Source organism: Triticum urartu, chromosome 6 (assembly GCF_003073215.2).
Source record: "Triticum urartu cultivar G1812 chromosome 6, Tu2.1, whole genome shotgun sequence".
Lineage (NCBI taxonomy): Eukaryota > Viridiplantae > Streptophyta > Magnoliopsida > Poales > Poaceae > Triticum > Triticum urartu.
In genome coordinates this window covers 121,787,579-121,801,848 of record NC_053027.1, presented here as the reverse complement: position 1 = coordinate 121,801,848, position 14,270 = coordinate 121,787,579, and positions in this window count along the sequence as shown.

The window sequence follows — 14,270 nt, the reverse complement described above, 5'->3', positions numbered from 1 at the left end:
GTTTGGTACTCCTATGTTCAGGTATCTAGTGACTTCCTTCAAGTGACGTCCAAAGGGTGTATCTTCATCCAGATGAGTGAACTTGTTCCTTGCATCCGCCATCCTAAAAGAGTAGAAAAGATGAGAGGTCAGAAGAGAAGAGAGTGAGTAGTGATCTAGGTCTTTAGCTTAGTGGTCGTGTCCTATAGTCAGCGTGTGCTTTGATACCATCTTGTAGCGACCAGACCTCAAACAGTCCAATCTCTGTGCTCCGGTGTCATCCCTGGATCAGTAGTGCTGACACCACACAGTACTTGAAGGATTTATAGCAGAGTAGCAATCACACACTTATTACATCGAGTGTCTCAAAAGAGAACTTATTACAATAAATATGGCTTATGGCCATCTAATAACGATAACAGCGGAAGGCTTGGAAGATAAGTGAGTCCATCAACTCCAACGGCATCACTGAGTATAGAACCACGACCTAAAACTCCTTAATCGTCATCTGAAAAGTCTGCAACATTAACGTTGCAGCCCGAAAACGGGTCAGCACATGGAATATGCTGGCAATGTAACACATAGAGAGTAATGGAAAGAAACAGCTATTCTACATGCATATTTGGCTGGTGGAAAGCTCTATGGTTACAGTTTTGCGTAAAGCCAATTTTTCCCTACTGCAAAGGAATAAATTTATTTAACTATCATGGTGGTTGTTAAACATTGAGAATGGTTGACAGCATTCTCAATCCCAATTAAACATCATCATTAAACAAACCCAACAAAATTAATTTTAGAGTAACATGTTGAGATTCACATGATAATCCAGGTACTAGATACTCAAGATGTCCATAACCGGGGGACACGGCTAACCATGATTAGTTTATACACTCTGCAGAGGTTTGCGCACTTTTCCCCACAAGACTCGATCTCCTCCGTTGGATTTCTCGCACTACATGGTGTTTGAGAAACGGATGACCGAGACATAGTCTTTCAGAAGCGTTTGCACCTTACGATGGGTAGACCGTACCACCTACAACCCCTACATCTGCTAGTCTACCACTGTAAGAGTTCACACGACTTAATCAACTATGCTAGAGCCCATAATAGCTTGTGGCTGCACACGAAAGTTTCTAGTATGAATAATCTCATGATCCCTTTGAGCCTGGGTGGCGGTCCAAAAGAAAACAGGCAATCGCTGGAATACCCAGGTGCCTCAATCCACCCAGATGTGTGTTTAGGTTGCCACCTTAAACAAACCATTAATTAACAAAGCTCACATCTGTCATGGATACACTCACCCAATCCACGTCTACTAGCATAGCATAGCAATAATAAGCAAACGTAGAGTAACTCCCAAAGGTTTGATAATAAACAGGTAATAGGTTCTACCTCAACTACTCCCCAAACCCACAATTTAATTAAATCCTAATCATGCAATGTGTGAGGATTGATCTAATGCAATAAAACTGGGTAGTAGGAGGTATGATCAAATTGTTACTTGCCTTGCTGATGATCCGGGAAACCTAGCGATTCGAAGTAACAAGCGGCACACTCCGGGTACTCTATCGCAAACAAACAAACACACAATAAGTACTCAACTAATGCACAGGTAAAACTCAAATAAGAGATCTAACCAGAAAGTTCAACTTAAGAACTCTGATTGGCAAAAAGAATCAAATCGAACGAAGCAACGAAAGACAAACAGCAAAAGAAACAGGCTTCGTTTACTATTCTGGATCTAAGGCCATTTTTACAGAAGAAAAAACTTGCTTAAGTTAGTTAAACGGAAAGAGGGTTTTGAGACGAAACTCCAGGCGCTTGAATCGCCTGATTCCGATAAACGAGCAAAAAGTTATACTAAAACGAAAATCGGATCAGAAATCGCGATCAGAAATAATCGCGGAAAATCCGAGAAAAAGAAAAACGATGAACAGATTAATGAACGAACGTTCGTTATCTGGATCTAACCGACGAACACATTTGTTAAAACGAACGAACGAGCGAACGCTCGCTAAATAACTAAACCGTAAAAAAACCGTTCTAAATAAAAAACGGATCTAAAAAAATACGGGCGGTTTTCTGAGGAAAACCGCCGGCGACGGCGGCTACCTCAGGCAGCGGGGCGGCGGCGAGGCGGTGGGGGGGCGGCGCGGCGCGGGGCGAGGCGGCGTGGGGCGGGGCGGGGCGGCGCGGGGCGAGGCGGAGGGGCGGCGGCGGCGCGTTTCTAGGGTTTCGGCGGCTCGGCGAGGTCGGCTTAAAAAGGCCCCCCAGGCGGAGTCCCGCTCGGGTACGGCCCGGAGTCAGTTCGGATTTTTTTTCAATAATTCCGCCCAGAAAAACTAACGAAAGAAATACTAAACGGACTCCAAAAATCCCTAAATAAATTTTCCCCGGTTTCTAAAATCAAGCCGCACAGGATGAACATTTATTTGGGGCCTAAATGCAATTTTGAAAACGCACATTTTTCCTAAATTCAAATAAAATAGCAAATTAAACCAAATAAAATCTTATTTGATTTTTTTATTAAATCCTCAATATTTCTTTATTTTGGGAAAGTCATTTTATTCCCTCTCTCATAATTTTATAATAGAAATAATTGAAGATAAAATAAATAAATCAAATGATCCTATTTTCAAAATTTGAGACAACTCAAATATGAAAGTAACGAAATCCCCAACTCTCTCCGAGGGTCCTTGAGTTGCGTGAAATTTCTAGGATCAACCAAAATGCAATAAATATGATATGAAATGATGATCTAGTGTATAACATTCCAAATTGAAAATTTGGGATGTTACACTTCAATTGATCCCCTATACTTGTGGGTTATCAAGACCTTTTTCTGGCGCCGTTGTCGGGGAGCAATAGCGTGGGGTGAATATTCTCGTGTGTGCTTGTTTGCTTTATCACTAAGTAATTTTTACTTGTTGTTATTAGTTGTTTTCTATCTTTAGTTATGGGTAGGAAACTCAAAATACCAAAAAAAGTAGTTGTACCTACTAAACCAATGGTTGAAGAACCACTCAAAATCTATCACACTGTTGAAGCTTATTACTTGGATCATCTTCTATCCCTATGTGCTCGTGCTGAAACCCCAACTAGCTTAGCTGAGGGCAAATCTTTAGATGAGCATGCTTGTTATGTGCGACACCGAATATCTGAAAAAGGGAAAATTTTACTGGGTCAAATTCATCGTTTGCAATGCTATGCTTGGAATTTATGAGAAATATATGATGTTACTTATTGTTCTGAAAACCCTTAGAAACACCTTCCCTACTGATGTGAGTTTATTGATAATGGAATCGTATCTTCGTATGCTAAGGGTGTTTACAATTACTATGATGTTCAACAAATTGAAGAATTTGTTGCTTTTAAGGGTGCTTATGAAATTGCTTCTTTGATTGGAAAGTATGATGCTACTCTTTACAAATCTGAAAATTTTGCCATACTTAAATATTGCTATGATAATTATGCTTCTAATGCCTATGTTGAACCATATATTGAGGACTACTCCGCTGTCCAAGAAGAGACTAATATTTTGCAGGAGTCTATGGAAGAAGAACTTGATGAAACTGTGAGCGCATTGGATGAAAAAGATGAGGAGGAGAGCGAAGAACAAAAGTAGGAAGAGCGGATTAGCTACCCGTGCCCACCTTCTAATGAGAGTAACTCTTCAACTCATACATTGTTTAATTTCCCTTCGTGCTTACCGAAGGATGATTGCTATGATGATTGTTGTTATCCCTTTGATTCTCTTGAAATATCCCTTTTTGATGATGCTTGCTATGCTTGTGGCCAAGATGCCAATATGAATTATGCTTATGGAGATGAAATTGCTATAGTTCCTTATTATAAACATGAAATTGTTGCTATTGCATCCACGCATGATAGTCCTATTATCTTTTTGAATTCTCCCGACTACACTATATCAGAGAAATTTGCACTTATTAAGGATTATTTTGATGGGTTGCGTCTTACTATTACACATGATGATTTTGATGAATATAATATGCATGTGCTTGCTGCTCCTACTTGCAATTATTATGAGAGAGGAACTATATCTCCACCTCTCTATGTTTCCAATACAACAAAATTGCAAGAAACTGGTTATACTATGCATTGGCCTTTACTTTGTCTGCATGAATTGTTCTTTTATGACATGCCTATGCATAGGAAGAGAGTTAGAATTTGTCATTGCATGATATATGTTACTTTGTGCTCACTACTAAATTACAAATCATTGTTAATTAAAATTGGCTTTGATATACCTTGGGATCCGGGTGGATCCATTACTTGAGCACTATATGCCTAGCTTAATGTCTTTAAAGAAAGCGCTGCCAGGGAGACAACCCGGAAGTTTTAGAGAGTCATTTTATTTCTGTTGAGTGCTTTTATATAGTTGAAAAACAAAATAAAATAAAGAAGGGAACCCAAAACTTTTTCAAAAGGAAAGTGAAAGTGAGAAAGACAAGCATTGTTGAAGTGGGAGAGAGCCTTGAACTTTGTTCATGCTCACTGAAACTTTTTGAATCTTGATTTCATAAACTTTTCAACAAAAATAAGTATCCCCTTGTACAATTACATTGTATTATAAAAATAATGTGCCAAGGTTTGCCTTTAGGATGTTTTAGATGCTTGTTGGTTTGTACGGTGGAGGACAGAAACTTTGGCTGTAGTGCGCGATTTTGCATTTTTAGCTGGAATGTCAAATGGTTCTGATTCTTTTTTCACTGTCTTTCTATACAAATTTTTTATTTTTCCTAAGTTTGGTAGAATTTTTTAAGTATCAAAAGTATGGTGAATGTTCATATTATTACAGACTGTTCTGTTTTAGACAGATTCTATTTTTGATGCATAGTTTGCTTGTTTTGATGAAACTATTGATTTATCAGTGGATTAAGCCATGAAAAAGTTATACCACAGTAGACACAATCCAAAAACAAAATATGAATTGGTTTGCAACAATACTTAGAGTAGTGATTCGCTTTATTATACTAACGGATCTTACCGAGTTTTCTGTTGAAGTTTTGTGTGGATGAAGTGTTCGATGATCGAGAAGGACTCGATGTGAGAAGAAGGAAGAGAGGCAAGAGCTCAAGCTTGGCGATGCCCGAGGCACCCCAAGTAAGTATTCAAGGAGACTCAAGCGTCTAAGCTTGGGGATGCCCCGGAAGGCATCCCCTCTTTCTTCAACAAGTATCGGTATGTTTTCGGATTTCTTTCATGCGATATGTGCAATCTTGGAGCGTCTTTTGTATCTAGTTTTCATTTTTCTTTTATGCACCATGCTGGTATGAGATAGTCCTTGGTTGATTTATAGAATTCTTCATGTTCTTCACTTATATCATTTGAAGTTTGGATTGCATGTTTCTCTTTACATAGAAAACCGCCATTTGTAGAATGATCTTTTGCTTCACTTATATTTGTTAGAGCACGGACATATATTTTGTAGAAAGAATTAAACTCTCTTGCTTCACTTATATCTATTTAGAGAGATGACAGAAACTGGTCATTCACATGGTTAGTCATAAAATCCTACATAAAACTTGTAGATCACTGAATATGATGTGTTTGATTCCTTGCAATAGTTTTGCGATATAAAGATGGTGATATTAGAGTCATGCTAGTGGGTAGTTGTGGATTGTAGAAATACTTGTGTTGAGGTTTGTGATTCCCGTAGCATGCACGTATGGTGAACCGTTATGGAACGAAGTCGGAGCATGAGGTATTTATTGATTGTCTTACTTATGAGTGGCGGTCGGGGACGAGCGATGGTCTTTTCCTACCAATCTATCCCCCTAGGGGCATGCGTAGTAGTACTTTGCTTCGAGGGCTAATAAACTTTTGCAATAAGTATGTGATTTCTTTACAACTAATGTTGAGTCCATGGATTATACGCACTCTCACCCTTCCATCATTGCTAGCCTCTTCGGTACCGTGCATTGCCCTTTCTCACCTCAAGAGTTGGTGCAAACTTTGCCGGTGCATCCAAACCCCGTGATATGATACGCTCTATCACACATGAGCCTCCTTATATCTTCCTCAAAATAGCCACCATAACTACCTATTATGGCATTCCCATAGCCATTCCGAGATATATTGCCATGCAACTTCCATCATCATCATATACATGACTTGAGAATTCATTGTCATATTGCTTTGCATGATCGTAAGATAGCTAGCATGATGTTTTCATGGCTTGTCCATTTTCTGATGTCATTGCTATGCTAGATCATTGCACATCCCGGTACATCGCCGGAGGCATTCATATAGAGTCATATCTTTGTTCTAGTATCGAGTTGTAATATTGAGTTGTAAGTAAATAAAAGTGTGATGATCATCATTATTAGAGCATTGCCCTAAAAAGAGAGAGGCCAAAGAAGCCTAAATAGAAAAAGGGGGCCAAAGAAGCCCACCAAAAAAAGAAAAGAAAAAGGGGCAATGTTACTATCCTTTTACCACACTTGTGCTTCAAAGTAGCACCATGTTCTTCATATAGAGAGTCTCTTGAGTTATCACTTTCATATACTAGTGGGAATTTTTATTATAGAACTTGGCTTGCATATTCCAACGATGGGCTTCCTCAAATGCCCTAGGTCTTCATGAGCAAGCAAGTTGGATGCACACCCACTTAGTTTCAGTTTGAGCTTTCATATACTTATAGCTCTAGTGCATCTGTTGCATGGCAATCCCTACTCCTCACATTGACATCAATTGATGGGCATCTCCATAGCCTGTTGATTAGCCGCATCGATGTGAGACTTTCTCCCTTTTTGTCTTCTCCACACAACCTCCACCATCATATTCTATTCGACCTATAGTGCTATGTCCATGGCTCACACTCATGTATTGCGTTAAAAAGTATGAACCAATTGCTCGGCTTGTCATCGGGGTTGTGCATGATGTGAATATTTTTGTGTGGTGAAGATGGAGCATAGCCAGACTATATGATTTTGTAGGGATAGCTTTCTTTGGCCTTGTTATTTTGAAAAGACATGATTGCTTTATTAGTAGGCTTGAAGTATTATTGTTTTTATGTCAAATGATAGACTATTGCTTTGAATAACTCGTATCTTAATATTCATGCCATGATTAGATTACATGATCAAGATTATGCTAGGTAGCATTCCACATCAAAAATTATCTTTTTATCATTTACCTACTCGAGGACGAGCAGGAATTAAGCGTGGGGATGCTGATACGTCTCCGTCGTATTTATAATTTTTGATTGTTCCATGCCAATATTCTACAACTTTCATATACTTTTGGCAACTTTTTATACTATTTTTGGGACTAACATATTGATCCAGTGCCCAGTGCCAGTTCCTGTTTGTTGCATGTTTTTTGTTTCGTAGAATATCCATATCAAACGGAGTCCAAACGGGATAAAAACTGACGGATATTTGTTTTGGAATATATATGATTTTTGGGAAGAAAAATCCACGCGAGACGGTGCCCGAGGTGGCCACGAGGCAGGGGCACGCCTGCCCCCTGGGCGCACCCCTGACCCTCGTGGGCCACCCGTAAGGCGGTTGATGCCCTTCTTTCGCCGCAAGAAAGCTAATATCTGGATAGAGATCGTGTTAAAATTTCAGCCCAATCAGAGTTACGGATCTCCGGGGATATAAGAAACGGTGGAAGGGTAGAATCTGAGAACGCAGAAACAGAGAGAGACATATCCAATCTCGGAGGGGCTCTCGCCCCTCCCACACCATGGAGGGCATGGACCAGAGGGGAAACCCTTCTCCTATCTAGGGAGGAGATCAATGAAGAAGAAGAAGGAGGGGGGCTCTCTCCCCCTCGCTTCCGGTGGCACCGGAGTGCCACCGGGGGCCATCATCATCACCGCAATCTTCACCAACAACTTCACCGCCATCATCACCAACTCTTCCCCCTCTATGCAGCGGTGTAACCTCTCTCTTACCCGCTATAATCTCTACTTAAACATGGTGCTCAATGCTATATATTATTTCCCAATGATGTATGGCTATCCTATGATGTTTGAGTAGATCTGTTTTGTCCTATGGGCTATTTGATGATCAAGATTGGTTTGAGTTGCATGTTTTATTATTGGTGATGTCCTATTGTGCTCTCCGTGTCGCGCAAGCGTGAGGGATCCCCGCTGTAGGGTGTTGCAATACGTTCATGATTCGCTTATAGTGGGTTGCATGAGTGACTGAAACACAAACCCGAGTAAGGGGGTTGTTGCGTATGGGATAAAGAGGACTTGATGCTTTAATGCTATGGTTGGGTTTTACCTTAATGATCTTTAGTAGTTGCAGATGCTTGCTAGATTTCCAATCATAAGTGCATATGATCCAAGTATAGAAAGTATGTTAGCTTATGCCTCTCCCTCATATAAAATTGCAATAATGATTACCGGTCTAGTTATCGATTGCCTAGGGACAAATAACTTTCTCGTAACAAAAAGCTCTTTACTAAAACTAACTTAGTTGTGTATTTATCTAAACAGCCCCTACTTTTTATTTACGTACCCTTTATTATCTTGCAAACCTATCCAAAAACACCTACAAAGTACTTCTAGTTTCATACATGTTCTAGGTAAAGCGAACGTCAAGCGTGCGTAGAGTTGTATCGATGGTCGATAGAACTTGAGGGAATATTTGTTCTACCTTTAGCTCCTTGTTGGGTTCGACACTCTTACTTATCGAAAGAGGCTACAATTGATCCCCTATACTTGTGGGTTATCAGCTCCTAGGGGGATAGATTGGTAGGAAAAGACCATCGCTCGTCCCCGACCGCCACTCATAAGGAGGACAATCAAAGAACACCTCATGTTTCAAATTTGTTACATAACGTTTACCATACATGCATGCTACGGGACTTGCAAACTTCAACACAAGTATTTCTCAAATTCACAACTACTCAACTAGCACAACTTTAATATCACTACCTCCATATCTCAAAACAATTATCAAGCATCAAACTTCTCTTAGTATTCAACACACTGATAAGAAAGTTTTTACTAATCTTGAATACCTAGCATATTAGGACTCATCTCACAATTAAAGCAAATTACCATGCTGTTTTGTAGGACTCTCAAAATAATATAAGTGAAGCATGAGAGAACAATAATTTCTATAAAACAAATCCACCACCGTGCTCTAAAAGATGTAAGTGAAGTACTAGAGCAAAAACTATATAGCTCAAAAGATATAAGTGAAGCACATAGAGTATTATAATAAATTCCGAATCATGTGTGTCTCTCTAAAAAGGTGTATACATCAAGGATGATTGTGGTAAACTAAAAAATCAAAGACTCAAATCATACAAGACGCTCCAAGCAAAACACATATCATGTGGTGAATAAAAATATAGCTCTAAGTAAAGTTACCGATGGACGAAGACGAAAGAGGGGATGCCTTCCGGGTCATCCCCAAGCTTTGGCTTTTTGGTGTCCTTAGATTATCTTGGGGTGCCATGGTTATCCCCAAGCTTAGGATCTTGCCACTCCTTGTTCCATAATCCATCAAATCTTTACCCAAACTTGAAAACTTCACAACACAAAACTTAACAGAAAATCTCGTGAGCTCCGTTAGCGAAAGAAAAAAAAACACTACTTCAAGTTACTGTATTGAAATCATTCTTTATTTATATTGGTGTTAAACTTACTGTATTACAACTTCTTTATGGTTTATAAATTATTTTACTATCCATAGATTCATCAAAATAAGCAAACAACACACGAAAAACATAATCTGTCAAAAACAGAACAGTCTGTAGTAATCTGTAACTAACGCAAACTTCTGTAACTCAAAAAATTCCACAAAAATAGGAAGACATAGAAAATTTTTATATTGATCTACTGCAATTGAAATCAGTATTTTATCACGTTCTGGTGATTTTTGACAATTATTTTCGTGAACAGAAAGTTTCTGGAATTTTCAGCAAGATCAAATAACTATCATCCAAGAAGATCCTATAGGTTTAACTTGGCACAAACACTAATTAGAACATAAAAAATCAAATCTAACCAGAGGCTAGATCAAATATTTATTCCTAAACAGAAGCATAAAGCAAAAAACTAAAATAAAATTGGGTTGCCTCCCAACTAGCGCTATCGTTTAACGCCCCTAGCTAGGCATAAAAACAAGGATAGATCTAATTATTGCCATCTTTGGTGGGCAATCCATAAGTGGCTCTCATAATAGATTCATAAGGTAATTTTCTTTTCTTTCTAGGAAAGTGTTCCATGCCTTTCCTTGATGGAAATTGGAATCTAATATTCCCTTCCTTCATATCAATAATTGCACCAATCGTTCTAAGGAAAGGTCTACCAAGAATTATAGGACATGAAGGATTGCAATCTATGTCAAGACCAATGAAATCTACGGGCACATAGTTCCTATTTGCAACAATAATTACATCATTAATTATTCCCATAGGTTTCTTAATAGTGGAATCCGCAAGGTGCAAGTTCAAAGAACAATCATCAAATTCACGGAATCCTAGCAAATCACACAAAGTTTTTGGGATCGTGGAAACATAGTGCCCAAATCACACAAAGCATAACATTCATGATCTTTAATTTTAATTTTAATAGTAGGTTCCCACTTGTGGGAGTCCTGGATTAGGGGGTCTCCGGATAGCCAGACTATATCCATTGGCCGGACTGTTAGACTATGAAGATACATGATTGAAGACTTCGTCTCGTGTCCGGATGGGACTCTACTTGGCGTGGAAGGCAAGCTAGACAATACTGATATGTGTATCTCCTCCTTTGTAACCGACCTTGTGTAACCCTAACCCCTCCGGTGTCTATATAAACCGGAGGGTTTCAGTCCGTAGGACAACATACAATCATACCACAGGCTAGCTTCTAGGGTTTAGCCTCTCTGATCTCGTGGTAGATCTACTATTGTACTATCCATATCATCAATATTAATCAAGCAGCGTGTAGGGTTTTACCTCCATCAAGAGGGCCCGAACCTGGGTAAAACATTGTGTCCCCTGCCTCCTGTTACCATCCGCCTTAGACGCACAGTTCGGGACCCCCTACCCGAGATCCGCCGGTTTTGACACCGACATTGGTGCTTTCATTGAGAGTTCCTCTGTGTCGTCGTCGTTAGGCTTGATGGCTCCTACTATCATCGATAGCGATGTAGTCCAGGATGAGACTTTTTCTCCCCGGACAGATCTTCGTGTTTGGCGGCTTTGCACTGCGGGCCAATTCGCTTGGCCATCTGGAGCAGATCAAAAGTTACGCCCCTGGCCACCAGGTCAGGTTTGGAAGCCTAAACTACACGGCCGATATCCTGGAGACTTGATCTTCGACGGATTCGAGCCTCTGCCTTGTGCGTGACGCGGTTGTTGGAGATCGTAGAAGAAAACAAAAAAAATTCCTACGTTTCACCAAGATCAATCTATGGAGTCAACTAGCAACGAGAGGAGAGTGCATCTACATACCCTTGTAGATCGCGCGCGGAAGCGTTCAAGAGAACGGGGATGATGGAGTCGTACTCGCCGTGATCCAAATCACCGATGACCAAGTGCCGAACAGACGGCACCTCCGCGTTCAACACACGTACAGAGCGGATGACGTCTCCTCCTTCTTGATCCAGCAAGGGGGAAGGAGAGGTTGATGAAGATCCAGCAGCACGACGGCGTGGTGGTGGATGCAGCAGTGATCGCAGCAGGGCTTCGCCGAGCTTCTGTGAGAGGGAGAGGTGTAGCAGGGGAGAGGGAGGCGCCAAGGCTTCAGGTGTTGCTGCCCTCCCTCCCCCCTCCTTTATATAGGCCCCCTAGGGGGGTGCGCCGGCCCTAGGAGATGGGATCTCCCAGGGGGGCGGCGGCCAAGGGGGTGGAGTACCCCCCAAGGCAAGTGGAGGCGCCCCCTCCCCTAGGGTTCCCAACCCTAGGCGCATGGAGGGCCCAAGGGGGGGCGCACCAGCCCACTATGGGCTGGTTCTCCTCCCCACTTCAGCCCATGGGGCCCTCCGGGATGGGTGGCCCCACCCGGTGGACCCCCGGGACCCATCCGGTGGTCCCGGTACAATACCGGTGACCCCGAAATTTTCCTGATGGCCGAAACTACACTTCCTATATATAATTCTTCACCTCCGAACAATTCCGGAACTCCTCGTGACGTCCAGGATGTCATCCGGGACTCCGAACAACTTTCGGATTACTGCATACTCATATCTATACAACCCTAGCATCACCGAACCTTAAGTGTGTAGACCCTACGGGTTCGGGAGACAAGTAGACATGACCGAGACGACTCTTTGGTCAATAACCAACAACGGGATCTGGATACCCATGTTGGTTCCCACATGCTCCTCGATGATCTCATCGTATGAACCACGATGTCGAGGACCTAATCAATCCCGTACTCAAATCCCTTTGTCAATCGGTATGTTACTTTCCCGAGACTCGATCGTCGGTATCCCAATACCTTGTTCAGTCTCGTTACCGGCAAGTCACTTTACTCATACCGTAATGCATGATCCCGTGATCAACCACTTGATCACATTGAGCTCATTATGATGATGCATTACCGAGTGGGCCCAGAGAGATACCTCTCCATCATACGGAGTGACAAATCCCAGTCTTGATTCGTGCCAACCCAACAGACACTTTCGGAGACACCTGTAATGTACCTTTATAGTCCCCCAGTTACGTTGTGAAGTTTGGCACACCCAAGGCACTCCTACGATATCCGAGAGTTGCACAATCTCATGGTCTAAGGAAATGATACTTGACATCCAGAAAAGCTACAGCAAACGAACTACACGATCTTTGTGCTATGCTTAGGTTTGGGTCTTGTCCATCACATCATTCTCCTAATGATGTGATCCCGTTATCAATGACATCCCCATGTCCATAGCCAGGAAACCATGACTATCTGTTGATCAACGAGCTAGTCAACTAGAGGCTCACTAGGGACACATTGTGGTCTTTGTATTCACACATGTATTATGATTTCCGGATAATACAATTATAGCATGAATAATAGACAATTATCAGGAACAAGGAAATATAATAATCATTTTATTATTGCCTCTAGGGCATATTTCCAATAGTCTCCCACTTGCACTAGAGTCAATCATCTAGTTACATTGTGATGAATCGAACACCCATGGAATTCTGGTGTTGATCATGTTTTGCTCTAGGGAGTGGTTTAGTCAACGGATCTGCTACATTCAGGTCCGTATGTACTTTACAAATCTCTATGTCTCCATTTTGAACACTTTCACGAATGGAGTTGAAGCGACGCTTGATATGCCTGGTCTTCCTGTGAAACCTGGGCTCCTTGGCAAGGGCAATAGCTCCAGTGTTGTCAGAGAAGAGAGTCATCGGGCCCAACGCATTGGGTATGACTCCTAGGTCGGTAATGAACTCCTTCACCCAGACTGCTTCGTGTGCTGCCTCTGAGGCTGCCATGTACTCTGCTTCACATGTAGATCCCGCCACAACGCTTTGCTTGCAACTGCACCAGCTTACTGCCCCACCATTCAAAATATACACGTATCCGGTTTGTGACTTAGAGTCATCCAGATCTGTGTCGAAGCTAGCATCGACGTAACCCTTTACGACGAGCTCTTCGTCACCTCCATAAACGAGAAACATTTCCTTAGTCCTTTTCAGGTACTTCAGGATATTTTTGACCGCTGTCCAGTGTTCCATGTCGGGATTACTTTGGTACCTTCCTACCAAACTCACGGCAAGGTTTACATCAGGTCTGGTACACGGCATAGCATACATGATAGACCCTATGGCCGAGGCATAGGGGACGACACTCATCTTTTCTCTATCTTCTGCCGTGGTCGGACATTGAGCCAAGCTCAATCTCGTACCTTGCAATACAGGCAAGAACCCCTTTTTTGACTGATCCATTTTGAACTTCTTCAATATCTTGTCAAGGTACGTACTCTGTGAAAGACCAATGAGGCGTCTCGATCTATCTCTATAGATCTTGATGCCTAATATATAAGCAGCTTCTCCAAGGTCCTTCATTGAAAAACACTTGTTCAAATAGGCCTTTATGCTTTCCAAGAATTCTATATCATTTCCCATCAACAGTATGTCATCCACATACAATATGAGAAATGCTACAGAGCTCCCACTCACTTTCTTGTAAATGCAGGCTTCTCCATAAGTCTGCATAAACCCAAACGCTTTGATCATCTCATCAAAGCGAATGTTCCAACTCCGAGATGCTTGCACCAGCCCATAAATCGAGCGTTGGAGCTTGCACACCTTGTCAGCATTCTTAGGATCGACAAAACCTTCCGGCTGCATCATATACAATTCTTCCTTAAGGAAACCAT